Raw genomic sequence first — 8,549 nt, 5'->3', positions numbered from 1 at the left:
TAGCATAAGGCTTCTTTGAAAACACAGCAGGAATGTACAACTTATTACCAGATGAAATGTAGTTAATATTTGGTATTTGAACAACTTAGGTTAGTGATAGAAGTGCTTGTGACTCATGCATCTTTGTTAAATGTGCTGTCTGGGATGTGGAGGTGGCAACCTAGACAGGTTTGAAGATTTCAAATGCCTTCGGCAGAGCTAATAAAGGTTTCAAACTCACGACTGTCTGGCTTCCTATTTGTTTGTATAAAAACTTCAAAAATTAAAACCGTAATGCCTTCAATGAAAATTTGTAAATTCTGACTTTGGATCCTATCAATAGAGACCCACATCACACCAAGAATCCCGAATGCCCATTACAGAGTGATTACAGAATCATTTTGTCCCTGCCTGAACCTTCTGTTTAGGGTCTATGGAAGAATGATCACTTCATTCTTGAGAGTTCCGATGCAAGCACCTTTTTCTTTCCACTTGTTCATTACATGAAGAACTGTGTTAACAGTCCAGTTCCATTTCTCTACTCTGAATTGATAAAATGTGGCAAGAGGTACATTTTTCCTGTTCATTGTGATAATGGATGGGGTTGTTTTCAAACTTCAGAATTTTTTGTTTTAAACTCAAAATAACATTATCTTAAGAGACAAACTTCAGAGTCTTGATCCCTAGGCAGTTTGTAAGATTTAGGGCTTCCTAGGAAGTAGCACCTCAAAAATTAGAGACAAACGTAAACTTTAGTCTTAATTTATTGGATGTTTTGTAATTTTGTTTTTAAAAAAAGCTTAGCCACATGGAATTGGCTGTTATAAACAACCCACAGGAGCAAGGATCAATCATTAATAAGATGGAGTGAAATGGGTACTTCACTGCATAAAATCATAATAATTGGTGTCTGTACAGTTACAGGCATTTCTGATAGTGAACTTATTGCCAAGCCCCAGCTGTAGGATACAAATAAAAGACTTGTCATAATTGTTCTAAGGCCAAGTGGATGTTATGTAGAGTCTGGTCAGTGCAAAGGCTTATTGCACCAAAACATGTAAAAATTGAGAGAGTGCACAGTGAAGTGGAGTGGTTACTGTAGATGATAGCAATTTGCCAGTATGTTCAACAGCAGAGCTGGGAGATTGAACCACATCTACTTTCAGGTTAAGAGTCACTGATTTTCTCTCAATTTGAGAGTAAATAGCATTATCCTGCATTCTACCAGAGAGGCAGGATTCTAAGCCCAGGAGGCGCTGAGTACAGCAGTGGAGACGGCATGTATCTTAGCTTCAGACAAACTTTGGCTTTAACTTTTTCTTGTTCCTTTCCCAGGTTTGTGGCATGAGAGACTGAGTTTCCATTTCCTTGCAGTCTTGCTGTTTACTGTATAATTTCTTCTCTGCTTTTTAGTCAAACTGGGTTTAAAAAAAATGAAGTCTCAGTACTGGTTACCTTCGCATCTCTTTGATTATTAGAGGATGTGGGTATCGTTTATATTTTGGTCAGTTCTAATTTTCATTTTGAATATTTGGAATTTAAGATGGTCCAAATAAAAATGACTTTCCTTTCTCCACTGAATAAATTGATATTAAAATGGAGTTGCACAAAGGGAGATGTCAGCTTAAGTACAAGGTAAAGTTGCAGGACAGTGATAATTGTGATAGTCAAATGGGCTTTATAATGCAGACCCAAATTTTAGTAAACATATCCTAACAGCTTTGAGGCTTGTAGCTGTAGGTGTTTAGAGATTTTAGATTTGTACTGCATGAGTTTGCTTACAAGGAAGAATTATTATCTCAGAATATCATGAACTATATGTATTTTGCCCATTTATTTTTACCTTTTAAAAAAATTAGTATGTAAGAACTACTTTGGACTGCCCTCAGCATATTAGTTGGGGAGAGGGGTTGTAGATTATTTTTGAGATAGGTCTGCAGCTCAGGCTGCCTTCAAACTCTTGGCAATCCTCCTGCCTCACTTTCTCCAGGACTGAAATTACAGATGTGAGCCACCACATTTAGCTAAGAGCTACTTTAGAATAGAGACAATTTTGTATTGAAAGATTGTAGCAAATTTGTTCTGTTTTCCACTTTGGCTTATTGTGTTTTTGCTAGAAGTACACCCCCCAATTTCTGTATATTCACACATATTTCTTTAAAGAATTTTAATTGATGTTTCATAATTTTAATGACTTTGAAAAAAGGTAAAAGTTTCTTAAGAATAGATAAGAAGCATAAAAAGAGAAAGTATAACCCAGGGTCAGGAAAATTTACCTTACAGAGATTTAGTCCTCCCCCAAATAAGGTCTTAACTCACTGGGCACACAAACAGGGACCTGGAAGATCTTTTAAATGAATTTTGAGCAGCTGGACCTTAATAAGGGTTGGAAAAATTACATGACAGCATAGGCCAAAGGAACATATAAAATATTCTTAATTAGGTCATTAATACATGACGAAAGCATTTCTACATTTTTTTCTTTTATTTCGGTGTGTGAGGGGGAATCATCCACCCTGGTGCTTTGAAAACTAAAAGGACACGTGTTGCCATTCAGCTTTTGAGTGATTTTTAAAACGGACATTTTGAAGTATGAGTCTCCATCTGAGTTGGTGGCTCTGGTCCCTCGCAACGGCGCGCCCCCGCCCCCGCCCACGCCCCCGCACCAGAAGGGGTGGAGCTTCTGCCTGCTTGTGGGAAGCGTGGCGCGGCGGGTCCTGGGGGAGGGGCTGCATTTCACGCGGCGGCGGCGGCGGCTGACTAGGAGCTCGGAGGTAATGGCTGTCTTAAAGCCCGCTATTTTCTGGTAATTTCTTCTCTCTTTGGTGTGAAGACGGAAAAAGAAAATAGAGATTATTGCTTGGGAGAGTCAGGGATGCAATATGGTTTTGATTGATTTGTTCTAACTCGGCTGGAATTAATCCGCTGGAATTTTGGATTCTCGGATAATTTGAAAGTCCGTAGTATGGGAAGAGGTGATCAGATTGCAGCTTCTAAATTAAGACTTCGGCGAGGCCTGCCGTTCGTGCTCATTTTCTTAGTGGCATTCCATATTTTTGTCTTCGGTACAGGTTTTTGTTTTTTGTTTTTTTTATAAACCGGATTTTGTTCTAAACATTTGCGTTCTCTACCAAAAATAATTGGCAGAAAATGCAAACATAAAATGAATGACATAAAACTGTACATGAGCCTGGAAAAGGATTCAGATACGCTTTTAAGTGATATCACTTGTTTAAAAAAAAAAAGATATGCGCGTTTTCCTGAAGGGGGGCGGGGGCGGGAAACTAGACTCCTGGTGTCTATGGTCTGTGAGTGTTTGGGAATACTTGGTGGGGTATGTGTGTGCGTGGGAGGGGGGCATTAATCTATTTTTAAAACCGGTTTCAGCATTTTTAGAATTGCTTTATTCCCTGATAATTTTCGTAATTAGCAAAGCAAAATGATGCCGAAGCCGCATACTCGTTTTGTTTCAGACATGCAAACGCACACAGACATGCTCTTGTAACATTTTTCTTTTACTGACAGGAATTTTTCCTGGACCTGGTCAAGCGAGTAGCCAAGTTGTTGTGTAAACTACAGCCCTGCATGTGTTCTGCGTGACGACTAAAGTCAGGCCACAGGTAGGTGGCTGTGGCTAGGAAGATCAATTATTTTTTTCTGTTTCATCTCAGTTTAAAAGTGAGGGGATTCGGTTTACTTCTGTAAGCAGTTTAAAAAGTAGTATGTGGCTTGATACTTCGGTACTGTTGAATGTTATATGGCTGGAAAATACAAGTGTGGACTTGTAGTGATTTGGATAGATGTCTGCAAAGTCGAAGTAGGTGAAAAAAGTAAGTTTCAGAATGGCAAGCAGGATTTTAAGTTATTTAAGGAGAAAAAAACTGATCAACAAAATGTGTGTCACTAAATCAGAAAAAAAAAAGGTCAATCTACCAATGGAATTATCTCTGTGGAGGAGGAGATAGAGCAGTTTTTATTATCTCTAGTTTAAAATAACCTCTTTTTGTTGTTGTTTTTGAGACAGGGTCTCTATAGACCAGGCTCCCCTGAAACTAATTCAGGCTGGCTTTGTGTCAATTGTTATGTACCAACCTCTTGAGTGATGGGAGAATACAGGCATGAGCCAACATGCTGGATTTAAAATAATTAATATATGTATTCATTTTTCTAACAAAAATTCATTTCTAAATTCATTTCTAACAAAAATGAATACATATATTAAAGATTATTTTAAATCCAGCATGTCAGCTCATTCCTGTATGAAATGATGCATTAAAAAATCACCTTGACAGGCATAGTGGCTTACAACTGTAATCCCACCGCTAAGGAGGCTGAGACAGGAGGATTACCTCGATCTTTAAAGGTAGCCTGAGACTCCATAGTGATTTCCAGGCCAGCCTGAGTTGCAGAGCAAGTCCCTGTTTGAAAGAACCAGAAACAAAAACTCACATTGGCAATGCTTATTAATATGAAAAAACTATTTAAATTATGAACTGGAAGACGGTAAAAAGCTGGTTTGGAATTGCAGGTATTCATGTGTCTATGTCAAAATTATGTAAGGACATACAGGTAATTATTAGTAGTTACCTTTCCAAAATTATAATAAAGCAACTATTTTTATATCTTTATCATATTTTAAGTTTTCAGTAGCCATGATTTTATTTTAAAGTCCAGACCTTTGAAGGTGAAGACACTTAATTTCATATTTTGTTTCATGTTTAACTAAGCTCTGAATTTGAGCCTGGTATATTCTGGAAGCCAGAGAAAGCTACTGACTGGCAAGATGTAGTTCTCACCCTTCTCCAAGGGCATGGTAGTGGCAGTTCTGCTTCTGGTCACAAGATGGCGCTTGCCAGATAACGTAAGATTTCTCCAGCCAAGTATTTTTATGAAGTGAGCAAACAAAGCAATGAAACGTATTTTATATTAGAAACTGTAAAACAGTATGTAGTATTATGATTGAAATTCAATTAAAAATGTTTGTGTGTTTAAGGCAAATTTCCCACCCAAGGCTGATTGTGAGGATTGAAAACATGTTAAATGGAGTTGCATATAGTCTAGTCCCTTGTAATTTTCCAGAGTGAGATGATTTTAATGTGAACCAAATGATGTAACTTTTTCCCAAAGAGCATTTCAAACCATAAATTAATGAGGGAAAATCAACATATATATATATATATATATATCGGCAATGGTATTTTACCATGTCTGTATAACCAGAATGGCGTGGCTACTAAAGTTTTGGTATGGAAATTCTATACTCTTTTTTCCATTTTAATGGTTCAATTCAATGTCTCCTGTTTGTACAGCCTAGATTAATATTAGATTTGCCAGTGATGTGGACAGTGTACCTGTGATACCATTTGATCACCAGAAAATCAGGGCAAGCACAGAAGTGCCCAGCAGGATGAAGGCCCCATTGGGAAAGCTCCTGGAGTGAGAATCAAAACAGCTGGATCACATTGCTGATCACGTGACAGAGGGTAAGAGTCTTCCCATTTCAGAAAACATTTTATGTTAAAAACATATGAAGCAAAAAATATGAAGTGTAATTTATTTCATTTCTGATTTGGCACCCATAACATTTCAAGTCAAAAAACACAGTGTAAGGTTGGGAAAGAATTAAGTACAGAAGGTCTCCAAGTTGCAGTGATCTGATTTACGATTTTCAACTTCATTATGGTGCAAAATCATTGTGTGCTAGTAGAAGCCCTGCTTTGAATTTTGACTTTAGGTCTTTGCCCAAACTTAAAGTGTGTAGTAATATTTACTATCTCAATGCTGGGTAGCAGCAGTAGTGATCCATAGCTCCCAGTGAGTCATGTGGGTATGAGTGGAAACAAGCAAACAGTGTGGTGTACTTCACTGTGGCAGAATTATGTATGTTTATTGTTTTGTGTTGTTGTTTATTTTGAGTCAAGTCTCATTCCACAGCTCAAGCTGCCCAGTACTGGCTTTGTACACCAGACTGGCCTTGAACTTGCAGCTTTCTTCCTAGCTCCGCCTCCTTAGTGTTGGGATTACAGGCATTAACCACCATACACATTTATACTAGTGTTTTCTGGATTTTTGTGTGGGTATGTGTATGTGTGTTTATCCCAGTGTGTCTACAGAACACTTCAACATGCATTTTAACTGTGGTATTTTCAAGTTATGATGCATTTACTCAGATATAACCCCATTATAATTTGAGGAGCATGTATATGTTAAAGCCCTATAATGAAATTAGACACATTTTCATGATGATAGCTACTTAAAGAAGATGACCATGTTCAAGCCAACTAATTCTCAAGAAACCTTTGTAAAAATCCTGACAGTTAGTCATACCAGATCTCTGACTGTTAAGGTCATTATTTCAACGAGGTTGTTAATAGTATCTGGTCCAGTATGGGAAGCGCAGACCCCAAGATCCATCTGGCTGTCATGGGTAGGTAGGTATCACAACATTGGCAACTGAGAGAAGTTAAAAGAGGAGTCCCTAGAGTAAACTTGGAAAGGTCCCAGCGTAGCAAAATAAATAGTCTCCCTCATGTACTCCCAGATTTACTTTCCCATCTTTTATTCATCGCTGGGTCATATGCTCATCCCTGTTACACAGTGACTATCCCAAGTGCCATGTATTGGTGCATTATAAAAGTACCACTTTGGGGGTTGGGCAGATGGCACAAAGGTTAAGAGCACTGACTGCTCTTGCAGAGGACCCAGATTCAATTCCCAGCACCCACATGGCAGCTAACAACCATCCTTAACTCCGGTTCCAGGGGAATCTCATGCCCTCTTCTGACCCCTGCAGCATTGCACGGCATGGGTGCACTTACACACATGCAGGCAGCAAACTCATACACATGAAATAATTTTAAAAAGATACTTTTAAAAGTACCACTTTTTAAAATACTTTAAATAATTTCCCCAACCATAGTCTATGTCTTGGTCTGATGCCAGGCATTTTTCTCATATTTTGTTTTGTTTGGCTTTTGAGACAGGGTCTCTTGTACTGAACCTGTCCTGGAACTTGTTATGGAGACCAGTCTGTCCTTGATCTTGTAGAGATCTGGCTGCCTCTTCTTCTGGAGTGCTGGGATTAAAAGAATGTGCCTCTGTGCCCGGTCTTCTTTTTTACTGAAAAAAAAAAAACTATTTATGTGTATGTCTGTGCATGTATGCCACATGTGTGCACATGCCCACAGAGGCCAGAAGAGGATTCCAAACCCCTGGTACTGGAATTACATGTGGTGCTGAGCACCAAACTCAGAACTCGGGTCCTCTGAAAAATTAGCAAGTGCTCTAAAGCACTGAGCCATATATCCAGCCCCTCTTTATGATTTCTTTAAAAACATATCTCCTAGTGTCCCCAAATAAATGTATTTATTTGAGCTTTTTTTTCTTTTATCTGGTTGTGTATGTATTCAAGGGAGAGGGGGAGCATAGCCTTATGTGCGCTTATATGTATGGAGACCAGGGGTCTACATCTGATGTCTTCCTCAATCACTCTCCACTTTTTATTTTTTTTTAGAAAAGGTGTCCTGCTGAATCTGGAGTTCCTTTGATTGGGCTAGACTGGCTGGCCATCAAGCCCCAGGGATCCTCCTGTCTGACTCTCCAGAGCTGGGATTACAAGTAAGTGCCATTGTACCTGGCTTTTACATGTTTGCTGGGGATCACACTCAGATCTTCATGCTGATGTCAGAAGCACATTACTGACTAAGATACCTCCTCACCCCCTTAAACCCATTCCTACATTTTCAGAAGCTTAAGAGTCAGCTGCAGGAGAGAATGGTGTATGAGCCCTAAAGCAACAGAAGCCTCTAAACTCTGCTCTTCTGGTTATGCCAAGTAGTCAAACATAAACCAGTGTGCCCTAAGGACTTTTTAAATCATGATTGAAACTTCAGATAAATTCCTAGCCTTTATCTGGATGTTACTAATGAATCATTTATATATTTAGATCTTCTGTGGTTCATAGTGAACTTCCTCATATTCCCTTCTTTCCTGACAGTATCTACCTAATTCAGACTGCTACTAATACTCAAAACATTTTTAACCTTCTATTGTATTTTGATATCTGTTACTACACGTCGCCCATTCAGTCTGCTAATACAGTTAAAACTAACTTCCAAAACCCATGGCTGTATGCATTCTCTCTGAAGACTTTGGTGCACATAAAAACCTTGTCATAATGCTTGTCTGAGAAACATTTAAGTATTTGATCTCTAACTGTCTCTCTGTGTCTCACTAAAAAATAGTACATTGAGTACCATTAATCAGAGACTTACAGGAATCATTTTTATCATGCCTGGATCAATTCTCTTGGATGGCTCAGAGGATGGAAAAGGCTTGGAAGAGTATTCTTTCTTCCTTTAAATTTCCAATGGTAGAGCCTAGATAGGGCTTTGTGTGTGTTACCTCAGTGAAGAACACTGCAGCTTAATAACTTCACTTGAACAGTGAGAGCCTATAGCAGAACTTTGTGTATGCATTTTGATGATAGCACAGTGGAGCCTCATCTAAATTTATCATCACGGTGACTCCTCATCTAAATTTCTTTGATTTTATTCCTTTCAAATGCATTA

The 8,549-nt window shown here is 38.6% G+C and overlaps 1 protein-coding gene across 3 annotated transcripts in view; it reads left to right on the top strand.

Moving 5' to 3' along the window:
• Positions 1–2,708: 2,708 nt before the first annotated feature.
• The window catches only part of Pwwp3b (PWWP domain containing 3B), a 29,053-nt gene continuing 23,212 nt past the window's right edge, over positions 2,709–8,549 (top strand). For 2 of the 3 annotated variants that reach the window (XM_017803155.2, XM_029556067.1), the window contains exons 1-4: positions 2,709–2,753; positions 3,505–3,599; positions 5,289–5,462; positions 7,493–7,596. The gene's annotated coding sequence lies outside the window, so the exon portion shown is untranslated. Of the gene's footprint in view, positions 2,786–3,504; positions 3,600–5,288; positions 5,463–7,492; positions 7,597–8,549 lie in introns of all 3 variants that reach the window. The other variant, XM_017803154.2, reaches the window with a different exon arrangement.

Source organism: Nannospalax galili, unplaced genomic scaffold, assembly GCF_000622305.1.
Source record: "Nannospalax galili isolate Female #2095 unplaced genomic scaffold, S.galili_v1.0 scaffold25, whole genome shotgun sequence".
Classification (NCBI taxonomy): domain Eukaryota; kingdom Metazoa; phylum Chordata; class Mammalia; order Rodentia; family Spalacidae; genus Nannospalax; species Nannospalax galili.
The sequence above is the reverse complement of the archived record's forward strand: the minus strand, read 5'-3'. Positions and strand labels throughout refer to the sequence as shown.